Source organism: Dermacentor variabilis, chromosome 2 (genome assembly GCF_050947875.1).
Source record: "Dermacentor variabilis isolate Ectoservices chromosome 2, ASM5094787v1, whole genome shotgun sequence".
Lineage (NCBI taxonomy): Eukaryota > Metazoa > Arthropoda > Arachnida > Ixodida > Ixodidae > Dermacentor > Dermacentor variabilis.
Genome location: NC_134569.1, coordinates 107,901,856 through 107,915,995, shown reverse-complemented (window position 1 = coordinate 107,915,995; position 14,140 = coordinate 107,901,856). Strand labels below are relative to the sequence as shown.

At 49.0% G+C, this 14,140-nt stretch overlaps 1 long non-coding RNA gene across 1 annotated transcript in view; it reads right to left on the bottom strand.

Moving 5' to 3' along the window:
- Positions 1 to 9,871: 9,871 nt before the first annotated feature.
- LOC142570930 (uncharacterized) overlaps positions 9,872 to 14,140 on the bottom strand; it is a 185,330-nt gene continuing 181,061 nt past the window's right edge. Inside the window, exon 3 of the long non-coding RNA XR_012825715.1 lies at positions 9,872 to 10,095. This is a non-coding gene — a long non-coding RNA (uncharacterized LOC142570930). The remainder of the gene's footprint in view (positions 10,096 to 14,140) is intronic.

The window sequence follows — 14,140 nt, the reverse complement described above, 5'->3', positions numbered from 1 at the left end:
GCTCTCGGCGAGCAGTGAAACAGAGCAGCGAGCGAAACGCGGGAGGGGAGGGTGTCTTCTCCGTCGTCTCGGAGCTCCTTTGCCGTAAAACAAATGTGCTTTCTTCTGCTTTTCACGATGTACGCGTGTACATTGTATGTGTGTGTGCGTGTGTGTGTGTGTGTGTCAAACAGTTAGATAGATAGATAGATAGATAGATAGATAGATAGATAGATAGATAGATAGATAGATAGATAATGTGGATGTTCTTGCGTGAAATATAGGTAAATAAATATATGGATCTATAAAAATAAGAAGTGGAGAGTGCGCGCTCGCGAGATACAAATAGATAGAAAGACGAAAAGAGATTGCGCGTGGGATCTATCTATCTATCTATCTATCTATCTATCTATCTATCTATCTATCTATCTATCTATCTATCTATCTATCTATCTATCTATCTATCTATCTATCTATCTATCTATCTATCTGCCGATAGATGGATAGATAGATAGATAGATAGATAGATAGATAGATAGATAGATAGATAGATAGATAGATAGATAGATAGATAGAGAAGGAGAAAGAGAGAGACTTCAAGAGGACAATTCCTAGTGGAGTAGAGAGAACAAAAAATAGAAGGAGGGGGGGGGGGACTAGTTTAAGAATTCTTCCTTTCCGCCTCGCGGCGCGTTAGTGAGGTAAGCTGACGTAGAAAAGCGTTTCTTCTAACGCTTTGGTCTACCCTGACCAGAAGCTGTAAAACTAGTGTATACGAGTGATCTTCAGTGTCATAAAACACACGACAAACGAGAGATTCGCCGTTTCTCCGAGGTAATGCGACCGTAGGCGCCGCCGCTTGTGTCGAGAGAGAGTTTTCGTTGTGAATTCAAGTAAGATATTCCTGCCACGAGCGCACTTCACACTATCTTTCTTCTCGCTCACGGCCCGCGTGTAAGTGCAAGGTGTCATCGACCACTTTTGCCTCGGCGCTGTGTTCAGGCCATTTGGCGAACGTCCCAGGCATTTCTCGAAGTTCACGTCGGTGTGCAAACTGTGTGTCTCTCTGTGTCCTCTTCTGAATTCCAACAATGACAAATGTCCTTCCGTCGCAGTTTCTTTCTCAAGTACCTGCGCGTTCGGAGCGTTCACTTTTTCTTGGGAAAGTGCGTTGCTCAAGCGCGCTGCTAAGAACTTCGTTGTTAAACTTTGGTCTTCCTAACGTCCTGGTCATTGTTACGATGCCGAACAGCGCCCAGCACCTTTGTTTGAGTGCTTTCTCTGCCGGTGTCTCGAACGTTTCGAGTTCCAGATTTTTTTTTCTATCTGTAGACGACTCGAGAGCCTGCCGCTAGAAGCTCTTCCACCCCCCCTCCCCCACCCGAAGAAGAAGAAACAGTGCACGAAAGACGGGATATGACGAGAGAAACTTCACGAACGCTTCGTGCAGTGTCTTTGTTGTTATGTTCTGGAAATCCTCATCTTTCGCACTATTCTCTCGACTATGCGCGCTCGTCATCTTGCCCAACAGTTGCTAAAAGCTTCACTGCGAAACTTCGCTCTTCGTAACGTCAGTGTTCTCTGACGTACACAGCGTGTTTCCTCCGGACTTCGCTCAAGGCTGTATATATAACGTGGTTCGATACTGTACGTATCGGGCCGTGTGGCCGCGCTTTCCGGAGCCGGTGTCGCTGTCAGGAGGATTTTCGCACTGATTGATCGATGGCTCTTCGCCGTTCGGTGACCGGGAGCAAAAACTCGCGCGGCAGCCGAAACAACAGACACGGAGGACAGCCGAAGTGCAGAGTGCTCGCCGTCGCTGAGGGAGTGTCGCATCGGGAGCGGACGAACGCAGTATGGCGGCGACGTGCCCGCGATGACAGGCTGCAGAAGCGAGCAATGTACAACAGGGCCACGCAGTCGCCCTCCCGACGACGACGACGACGTCAATGACGGAAAAAGCGCCGAACCGAACTTGGAGCCAACGCTCGTCACAATGGGGAACTTACGAGTGGACGCATTAGTCGCGACGAGAATGACAGCTGCGCTCAAGCACGTGGGAACGAGCGCAGATTCTTCTTTCTTCAGATTTTCCCACTCCGTGTATGCTATGTAGCCATGCTTGCTGGGGTGCATAGAGGTACAGCACGTGAGGGCATGACGCAAAGTAACGCGCACACACAGCTGTCCGACGACGACGACGACGACGACGACGACCACCACAACAACAACAACAACAACAACAACAACAACAACAACAACAACAACAACAACAACAACAACAACAACAACAACAACAACAACAACAACAACAACAACAACAACAACAACAACAACAACAACAACAACAACACCAACAACAACAACAACAACAACAACAACAACAACAACACAATGAAGACTGATTAAAGCGGCCAACTCCACAATCTTGGATTTCCTGTGCTGCCCTTACCACACTTCCATTTATTATTTTTATTTCTTTTTGCCGTTGTAAAGATTACCGCTAAACGCATGCTAGCGTCTTATTTCGTTGTTTTAATGATTCATTTTAACTCACATCATCCTGGATTTCATGCGTGCTTCATTCAACGATGTAAAGTTGATGAGAAGCTGGAGACGTGTAGATTTTCCCGTAACCATGTAATGGTGACATTATACACGGTTGAATATTCTCGCAGTATTTTGCGCTGTCTGTCACAGAGAACAGAAGTCACAGAACAGTAACGGCTTCTTCAGTTACTTTTTGTAAAGTTTGTGGCATCCATCGCGTCAAGCAAGGTCTAAGTGTAAGCTTCATGAATCGAAATAGCGCTGTGAGCTTTGCAACCTATGCTACCGCGACGCATCTTCAAGTGTTAAAACGACAGCATTACAGCATAAATGTCTTCAAATAGCTACATCTGCTGTTGCACCCCTTAGACTGGCGACAAATCAACCAAAAGCTACAAACTAAAGGACACGACTCTAGCAAAGAAAATAACTGACGGTGTCTCATCGAGTGGTGCCATAAGGAGACTCCGAAATCACGACAATGTAGAGGAGAAGATACAACTGAACTAAGAAAGAAAACTAAGATTAGAAATAATTCTCAGGAAGTCTTAGTGATAGCGGAGGACTCTGTTATCAAACCGCAATGAAACCAGAAAATGGAGACAAGAACTCTACTGGCAGTCGAGCTTGTTGTTTATTTTTATACAGTGTACATATGACCAAACGAAACTCTGTGACAGGGATATAAAAACAGAAAACCTTGCATTCTGGTCACTTCAAGTCCATATTGTCGAATGAGAATGCGAACAATTGCTTTTTTTCAGTTTCTTTCTATAAACGGGAAAGCGTGCTTCACTGTAAAACTCACAAGTAATGCTGTGAGGAAATCTTGCGGTGGATAGACGACGATTTGAAAGTCGCGTGCAACTCGAACTCTTCCTTTGTCTTCGTTCTTTACAGCAATGCGCGCGTAACTGAGTTTTGCTTGTTGTTTATGGTGTTCGGGTGTCACGTGTCTCTGCTACTACGGGTGCCTTCACTTCGTATGTGTATATTTTTCCTGAGAATAAATCAGTTCATAGACCAGCGCCTTTCCTCTGCCACATGGGCTTTTACTCTCCAGTGGTTTTTTGGCGTAGCTTGCTGGCTGCTGCACCCTTTATAGCTATGTCTAAAATGTGGAGGGCATTAAAGGAAGGGCCAAGTAAAACAACAGTTTCATCCGAACTTGACCCATCTATTGAACATCTTGAGCCATTTTTACGGGAATGCGGCGGTAGCGTGGTGGCGTTTGCTACAGGAGGAGTCAGGCCGCAAACAGAGCCGGAAATTGTTCCACCTGACGTTTCTGTTTCCGTGTAACGAATATCCGTCGCTATGAGTTCGTGAATTCAGCATCTCGCGAAAATGGGAATAAAATGCGGGACATATCCTTGCTCACTGTCCACGGTCTTTCTTCGAAGGCTAACCACACTACGTGCATGTATGGGGGAATCCTCTTTTTCTCGTGCCATATGGAGACCTCTTTCTTGCAACACAGTACAGCGCCGGCAGGGCCACAAAGCGCTGTGAGTCGGCGACTTCGTAGCGTTCAGTGCAATACGGAGGCTTTCTCTAGGTTGCGACACTACAGCGTATCGCATTTCCCAGCTCTTCACGGTAATCCCGTGCGTCAGCGTTTACGTGCCCGGCAGTATAGCCCATCGCGCGACACCGTGTCGAAATAAATGGCTAGAGATCTCATTAAGCTAGAGATCTTGTGGCGGGAGGGTTTCGCCGGCGAGTGGGGGAGAGCGTGCGCCATGAGACCGTATCGCTTCTCATCTCTCTCCCACGATATAATGCGCGAGCCTTCTACATGTACGTTCGCCGGCCGCATTAATGCTATTCGCCATTCTTTCTTTTTTGCGCATTACCACCGATCACATGAACGAGATGTGCTGAAAAAAAATTAAATGCTATGCGCCACAGTCGCGTTTATGTAAGAGCGGCTCGGCACTGCTTTCGAAGGGCTTTTCGTTCGTAAGACGACCAACGGTTGGTGCCTTTTCTCACGAATTGCTATAGCATGAGAATATACAGCCAACAGACAGTGAAGCCAAGGAAAGCATTGGGGAAATTAGCTGTTGTTGAAATTGAAGATGCGGAAAATAATGAAGAAAAGGAAAATGGAAGTGGAGGAGGACGAGGAGGAAAACATTTATTGGAAAAAGGAAGATAACTTGTCGTCGGTGGGAGCCAAGCCCAAAACCTCCACATTATGCGCGCGTTGCACTACCAATTGCGCTACGGCGACAGCTATCAGTTCGTCCACTAACTTTTTATGTTATTTATGTTAACTAGATCTAGCCCTAGGAGTGTTAGCCAGCGCCACTGCGTGAGATGGTGGGCGGATGTGGAACATACTTTTTTTGCCCGATGGCGTCACGTAACACGTGATCTTCGGTGGGCAGTCACGTGGCTACTGGTTGTGGGTTCGGCTCCCACTGGTGACAAGTAACCTCTTCGTCCGCGCTCATTTTCCTTTTCTTCACTATTTTCTATATTCTCAATTTCAACTACAGCTAATTTCCCCAATGCTTTCCTTGGCTTCATTGTTTGTTGGCCTTATATTGTCAGGATTAACAAAATCGAGCCCCTCGGTTCGCCTTCTTCTCTCGTTTATAGCATGAGAACCACTATGTAAGGGCCCCGATACTTTGCGATAACTAACACACCCAAGGATCTTTAGCAATTCTTATATTCCCGAGCGATTGCTTACTTAAGTGCCATGATCAGGCTCTATGGAGAAATATAGAGGGACATTTTCGCAAGGTTGTTTGATATAATATCGGAAATGCTTAGCGCCACGCCCTCACTATTTTCCTTTCGTCGCGAGAATGCGAAAAATGGACTATTATTACCTCTACCTGGAACTCAAAGGGAAGGCAAAGGGAGAAATCCTCAAGATAGTCCTTCGTCCGAACGTCACTCATTCTTATTTTTTCCCCTCGAATATCCCCCTCCCCTTTCCTAGAGGATTTTACCAACGCCACTTTCCTTTTTCTTTTCTTTTTTTCTTGCAGTGAGGAGAGACATGGTGGTGATATTTCTTACAAAGGGTAGGCCGATTCATAGGGCCAAATGATGGCATCATGCCTTGCTTGTCCTAAACGCAAATATTTTCCAGGCACTCAGTACATCATGAGCAGGGCAATTGTTTGGCTGTCGCAGCGCTGACTATACGCTACTGCCACTGCAAAGGTTTTTACAGCAAAGCTGTCGTAAGATCTTTCCCCATTTTGCGTAGATGTCTATCTGGACGGGTTTGAACCGGGCCAATCCTGGAGACAATGTAATCAAGCGTGGGTACTCGCTGGGCACGACCCTGGTACCATAAGATAATATGTGTAGTCCTCGTAAGGGTTTTACCGTCGTTTGCAACGTCGTCCGATCCAGGAGGCAGTGCATCGTGACAGCACTCACAAGCCTCATGGCATTATCCATCGAGAGCTAACCAAACGTCCCAAGTTCCACATATCAACAGATTTATCCGGAAGTTATCGCTCGAATCTGAGAACGCGATTTTTTCATTTATCTCCCTTGCAAGGGCCGAGGCTCCCGCACGTACACACAGTGTAGACAGGTCTAACCACAATCAGCCACTTCTATTTGTAGCAGTTCCCACGCGCAGACTGGAAATGTGCGAGGCGGGTAAGGATTCGCTTCGATACAAACAAACAAACAAACAAACAAACAAACAAACAAACAAACAAACAAACAAACAAACAAACAAACAAACAAACAAACAAACAAACAAACAAACAAACAAACAAACAAGCAAGCAAACAAACAAACAAACAAACAAACAAAACAAACAAACAGACAAACAAGCAAATAAATAAACAAACAAACAAGGTTTATTCAACATCACAGAATATTTAGGAACGCGGACAAAAAAGCTTTCAACAGGCTTGACTGGGCCCATGCCTGCTAAAATGGCACACAGCGAGAAGAGCGAGGTGCAATTAGGCAGGCTACAAGTTTGCACTACGTATACATTAACAATAGGCACAAAAATAATTATCATTGTCTAGCACAAGTATAACAACCATACAGAAATATGTAAGCAATGACAAATACCAGTTTGCACAGAATATCTAAAAAAAGTCGCAGTTTCACCCGAAAGGCGAAGCGTCGATTGCGATAGCAAATTAGTGGACAGCTATACGAAGTAAGGACAGTAGTCTTATCGGCCGTATAAACTTGTAAACATAGGCTTACTAACTAAATTAACAAGCATGGCGTCACGCGCGCATGCGCCAACATGAACACATCTCGCTAGATGACCGCGGAAACTCGCTGTCAAAACGCTGCACTGAGGAAACGCGGCAGCCGCAGCGAGCGAGCAGACCTTCGTGCAGCCGCTCGCATCAACGCGAAGTATGCCGCGAGAAGACACCAGTGCGGACTCTGTACCCGTCGCAGATGGGTTTCATGATCCAACGGCCCGGCCGGGCGCTCGCGGCCGCGTGGCCCGCCCGAAGTATAACGCCTCTGCACCCCCCTCCTTCCCTCCACTCCCCTCGAAGCCTTGCTCAAGGCGGCGCGCTTCCTACCGACTTTTTGCCGTTGTGTGAGTGATATGAGCCGGCTCACCCTCGCACGATTTCACTCGCATATACAGCATACAGCGACGATTTTATCGCCCTTGGACTTTATACGGAACCTCACGGCGACGGCGACGGCAGAAATGCGTCTGCAGTGTCCATATAATTGCTATCGCAATAAAAACAAGAATGCAATGGCGCTCATGCCTGATTTACCGCGTCGCGGGTCGAACCTCTTCAGGTCGCTATAGCGCGAACTTGCTTAGGCATGTGCGCCTTGATTTGAGGGAGGTGGCACTCGGCCTGTAACTACGCGCCGTATTCGCTCTGCGCACGCAGCGGCATAGCAGAAGGGCCCCGCCAGACGGCTCCAGTAGGCTCACTCCGACTAATGCATATGCTCATTCGGGCTCACTTACGCTTGCACACTTGCGCAGTTGTCCGACACACTCAAAATCACGGATCCACTCAGGCTCTAGGATTTAGACACACTTTAGTTAGACGTATGGAGCCTCGAGCACAGCCTTATGGGTGAGTGTTAATTGGTCGATTCACAGTCAGATCTGTATGTATTGACGCCACAACCGCAGGGTTCCATTTGCTCGCTGCCGATGCAAAAGGTTTGGGTGCGGTCAACTGCGCCCACGCTAGGCGAATCAAATAAAGCTCAGCAAACGCACAGTCAGAAATGTAGTTTTCCTGCGATAACATTGAATGCTTAGCCTTTGTGTTGCTTGTCTTCTTGTCTGAAGCGTCTTGTCGGAAGCCTCTATTGTGTAATATGTACCTCCAAGATTCATAATTGTGCCAACATTTACTTGCGATATCAAATTGCGGTATTCTAATCTTTTGCATTTATTTGTATCATGTGCCAGAAGCCTATTGTTTGAAATATGTCTAATCACACAACAAACAAGAAAAGCGGAAAAAGACACAAGGCTGTGCACCAAAAGGCTAAGAGGCCACAACGGTCATTCACTGAGTGCATGCTAGATGGCGCCACAATATTGCACCGGAGCAAACAGGGAGGCTTCACCAAGGCGCTTAGTATCTACATCTTGCTAGAGCAGGTTCGTCAGCGTGCACCTGAAATGGTGACTGCTGAGCAAGTGCATGTATGTCAGCGATTCTGTGTGCGACAGACCAGAACTTACTATTACAAGTATTTTCAATTGCAGTTTTATGCGAACATCCTCTATTATTCATAAATTGCTATTGGCAGTGATGCAATGTGAATTTGACTACGCTTGTTTTGCAACCTTTAGAATAAGTGGGACATAAGCAATGTCGTTAGATACTGGTCGCCGCATCATCTACCTCAGGAATGAGTGTTTTGCTGTTGACTATTAAAACCAATAATTGCAAAAAATGTATCTATATTTTGTTTGCCGCCAGTTAGCTTCAGACGCCAGTAGGTGGCGTCTGCGCAGCTTCACTGCGAAATGGTTAGCGGCTGGCTTGCAGGGGACCTCGTCACAGTGAAGCTAATGATGACTTGAGGGATGACTTATGTGCATCTTATCCGTTTAATTATTTCATGGTTACGTCTTAACTCAGGAGAACTCGTTCCAGTGGACGTCATTAGTGGAAATACAGGGGCATATTTATTTGGGGTGATCTCGGTGAACTAATCCTCACATGCAGCGTCATGGACCCACAAACACATGGAATCACATTCAAACTTGATATAACTCACTCACTTATGAAAGCTTCGATTCGCTGGGACTCACTCAGACTCACACCGACTGAAACTCAGACTCGGACCCTTTTTATTAAGAGCCACATGACTAAACGATGCTTCGTAGATAGCATTGAATAAGTGTGCATATGTCTTGGTGTGCTGGGCGTGCGCGTTTGTTTGGCGACTCTTGATTTACCTTTCACGAATTTTTCGTCTGGATCAGTATGTCAGGCATGCATGCAGGAATTTGTCACTTCGCAGAGGAAAACGAATGTGAAAATTATTAACCATTCACTCATTGAACGACTAACTGAAACCACAAACAATGCTGAACAATATAATGCGTTTACATCATACTGTCGTTATTCTGATGTCGCCCGTACTAAGAGCACAATGCGGCGACGACATCCATGCCGACCAACGTCGCGTATCCCTAGCCATATCATTTCAGCCGTGTGCAGTCAAGCACCGACGAACAGCGCATGTGCGCCTTGTATCGAAGCCGAAGACGCGTAACACGATAAAGCTCACTCTGGCCGCTCCCACCTATAACCACGTCGACAGATTCGCCTTTCTTTTTTGTTTGGATAGGAACCTTTACCGAGAATAAATATCCGCATGCGAGTACCGGAGGCGGTGAGGGGATACGAAGACAGGCGCGCTGCGCAAAGACGGAGTCACTTCGGACGTGCGAACTGGCGCAGGGACGGCCGGTGGACCGCGACGACGACCACCGCCACTTGGAGCACCACGTAGGCTACACGTACGTGTATCGTCTCGGACCTGCCGCAGGAGATGAGGCAGCGCGGGCTGTGACGCATGCGCGCCAATTTCCGGATCTTCGACGCGAGAAGAGGAGGACTCGCGCCGGCCGACGCTGCTAGAGGCTGCAGTGCTCGTAACGACCTCGGCTATTATTGACGACCGCGGCCGAGAAAGAAGCTCCCTCTCTCTCCAACCTCCACCTCCGGCGCACGCTGCACGACCGCTGCGTTCAAGCACGCACGAACGTACTACACACACACACACACTCTCACACGCACGCACGGACGCACGTATACGGTGTACCCCCTTGGTTGGACCGAGGACCGCTTCGAACACAGGGTCGGCCAAAGATGGCGCTTGCCAGGCTTTATTGCCTCGAAGGAGGGGCCGAGAACACAGGACCCTGGAGAGGCGGGGGACGGGACGAAGCCGTATAACGACCACATGACACGCACACGGTACCTGTACGCTGTGGGCAGCGAGGCGGTCAAGGAACACGCGTCGTTGTCTTCGGCTGAGGTCAGCTAAGCGGAGACGAGTGAGCTGTCCCATGGGTCCTTGCGGCTGGCGCCCAGGGGCCAGCGTCTACCTCTGGAAAAAAGAAAGGAAGACATTTTATTCTTCCCGCTGATGAAGTCATGAGACTGGCGTAAGAACCCCACCCTAGTTCCCAGATTTTTCGCCCAACCCACTTGCGCGCTGAATACGGATGCACGTTCCGGTCATAAGACATTTTTTGGCCAGCCTGAGGAGCGCCATATGCGCCGTGCTCCATCGCATCACTTTTCTCCAAACCGTTTCTTCAACCAGTAGGTGCTAGACTGAGGTTGCGAGGGACAAGTAGGGAGTCAGAAGAGGGAGGGGTGAGCTTGGCTGGCTACTCTACACTGGGAAAGAGAAAAACAAATTAAGGCAGAAAACATTCTTCATGATTGTCTATGTCGTGCGAAACATTTAGGAAAAGTAAAGAAAGCGCAAATGAGCGTGTCGTTGGTGTGACTGCGATTACATGACGACGATGTGATGACTAGGCTGGAGTGACGACGGTGGTAAGACGATGATGGAGCAACGACAACGGCGCGACGACAACGTGATGCCGATGCTGGAGTGATACCGGTGGGATGACGATATAGATTTTAAATGATTACAATGGTATGGCGAAGACGGTGTGATGAAAATGGTATACGACGACACGTATGACGACGACAGAGGGATGATGAAGGTGGAATCATGACGACGGTGTGATGACAAAGGTATGACGACAATGGGTTGATGAAAGTGCAATCGCTACGACAAAATGACCGCGATGGAATGACCACGACGGTACGACGGCGACTTTGTGATGACGATGATAGAATGATGACGACAGTAAGACGACAACAGCTCGAAGACGGCGTGATGACGACGACGACGATGTGACAACGCAGTGACAGCAACATAGTAAAAGCGGGGAGAGATGGCGGTGACATGACAACAAAAAAATAATTATCGCAATGTCGTGAAGGCAACGAAATGACGACGACGGAGTAGCGACGACAGCATGAAAACGGGGGCCAGTGGATGTTGGAGCCGATGTCTGCGGTCATGTGCGTCACCAACCACCGCGGACCTCCTTAACTCGCACCCCCTACACCCGGGGTTTGTTCGCACTATGTATGTATGGTACCACACACTGGGACCCCCATAATACGCGATATATCCAGTGTTTGCACTGCGTCAGGCTGTTTTTTGAGTTGCACAACCTCCGGGATCAGCCTACATTTTTTTCGAAGACTGAATTGACGAGTCCTTGCGCGTGACCTTAATCTGACCTCGGCATTCAAAAGAGGAAGTTTATACGCAGAGAAGACAGAAATGACGTGCCCACTCCCCCACTTCTTCTGCTGTCCCTATATATTCAAAGACCTGTGGACAGGGTCAACTACAACTGCATTAACCTCTGTATGCAAGTGAAGCGGGCGCGATAGCACGTAGTTAAAATGACGCGTCAACATTTTCCTTAAAATTGGTACCAGTTACGAAAAGGCATCATAGCGCGTTCACATTACGGTTAGCGACCGCATGTCTCTGAAGAGTCCTCATACAACATAAGCCTAGCTGCCGAGCGCCTAACCCCATAACCCGGAAAACAAAAATAGCACCGGAAAATTAAGCTCCCGGAGTGCAAAGTTTGACTTTCTCAGTGGTGAAATTAAAATAGAGACGGCATTGTGTACAAGTCACAGCTGATACACCGCTTGCTTGCCGCATCCGCCCAAGCTCGGGAGGGGGGGGGGGGAAGGGAAGGGGCGGGCGGCTGCACTGACGCCTACTCGGCGAGGAAAGAAGAGGAAGCAGATGAAAGGTGATGGGGGGGGGGGGGTGCAGGGCAGAGCAGAGCAGCCGGCTCGCGTATCCGGGCACAATGGAGTTCGGCGGCCGTGTTCGTTTATTTCTCAGGCTTCTTCCATTTCACCGGCAGCCACGGACACTGGACGGACGGCGACGCAAGCGGAACGCACGAGAGCGGCAGAAAGAGAAGCGGGACGCACTCGGGATGAGTGCGCGCGCGCGCGAGCAGTGCTGCTGCGTCCACGGAGGCGTGTGGGTGCGAGATGAAGAAGGAAGCCCGCCATCGACGACGCTGTCTCTTCTCTCTTGGTGGTGAGAACGGCTGCATCTGAGTCCTTCGCGGTCCCTCTCCATCCCGGCCAGAACCGCCCTTCTCCATCGGCTCGCCTCGTCATCGCAGCCTCGCTGCTCGACCGTGCTCCCGACGCGCTGCCTCTCTCAATCAAAGCAGACGCCGCGAGAGAAGTAAGGCGCCACCCACCCCCCAAAGAAACTAACAATAACAAAGAAAGCAGTACGCCATCGAGACACAAGAAAAGAGGGGTGAGGTGCAAGACGTGCCGCGACGCGCGCTGCCGCGGCCTTTGTGTGCTTTGGGAGCGACGCGCGGCTCCGTCCAGAAGGGGACGCCTTCGTTAGGATGACCCGGCGTTGCCGGGAACACTGCCTGCTGCCGATGACGGGAGCCAGTGCGGGAACGGAACGGCGTCTTTTGCGTGAGCTGCTTTCGTATATGCTGGAAGGGGACTCGGGCTCGGGATGGGGTAGGTGAGGAGTTGTGTCACCGAGAAGTCGATACCATACGTAGATATGTGGAGCTGCTTTTGTATACACGAACGCAGCTTAGCTACTGGGTCTTATGTACCCGTATATGAAATGTACCCGTATGAATGAAATGGGGGAGAAGGCGACCAGCGAATGCATGACTCCTTCCTTCCTTCCTTCCTTCCTTCCTTCCTTCCTTCCTTCCTTCCTTCCTTCCTTCCTTCCTTCCTTCCTTAATTCTTTCATCCCTCCCTTCCTCTACCGACCTATTGACTCAGGCTACTTTCTTTTATTTTACTAACTTAATCACTTACTTTATTGCTTACCTGCCTTTGTTTTCTTCTCGAAAGCAAGACCTGGGTTTCCGAGAAGTGGACAACTCCAGCAACAGGCACGCAAAGTGAAATAAAGCAGGAAATTCGCTCGGCCTGCTTTGACAACACTCTGGGTAAAAGCGCTGAAAGGTGAGGGAGGGTAAGACAATGCGGCCGAAAGTGAAATAGCGTATTGCCCTGGCCGGATCGCGTTCGGTTGAGAGATTGCGAGTCGTGGGAAGTGCGTGCTACCGCAACTTTCCGCGATCGATTTTGCATGCGTCTGTCCACGTTAATGTATTCGACGTGTACGGTCCGCCACCTGACACGCGCGCTCACCGCAACCAATCTCGCTAAAGGGGACTGAACACCGCCGCCGGCGACCAGCAACAACGCGGCGCAACTCTCAAGACGTTCCAGCACTCTGACCGTGTCACTCTTTCGCCAGGACTTTGCTTAATGTTTTCCTCATATTCATCGCAGAGACTTTTTTTCCTCCAAAATGTACAAGTTGGAGCTCTCAGCAAGAAAAAAGAAAGGGAAAAGGAGGTAGTGAACTGACAAAGGATGAAAACAAAAGCTACACCGCAAACAACAATCAGACGTTTTTTTTTTCTTTCTTTCTGGGGGCTGTATAGCCGGCGCGATCCGCGGTGCAAGGAAAACCTTTCCGTTCCACACTGGGCCCCTTTTCTTCTCCCGACGGATGCTGTCAGGCGTTCGCCAAGCAGGGGCGGTGCCAAACTTCCGCATCAGAGTGCCACAGAACTTTGGCTCTGCGATCTCGCACGCCACATCGCTGCACTCGGTGGTGGCCATCGGCATTGTGGGCCGGCCCGACACGCGACTGGTCGAAGAACTTCGACAAGTGCACAACGTCACATCGGGCAGAGGGGCAGTCAAGCGACGAGCCCCTGGAAGGCCATTACGCTGTTCCCCGCGTTGCATTCTTTGCGCAGTTCCATTTTGTTTTTATTTTGGTTGTGACTCGCAGAAAATGGCCAAGAAGCGCTCGTTCCTTTTCCCGGCTTCTTGTGATATTATTTTTGTTGGTATGGCTTGTATATTGACCACCCTTTCTATTATACTGCTCGCGCTCGTAACGATGATAAATCTCTTTGCCTTCTTTTTGTTTTACATGGTTCATTACGTGATGCTTGAGTTCTCGCACTGGTAATCCTCGCGCTGTAGGGCGTGGTCACCGCATGAGCAGTTCTTGAGGGCGC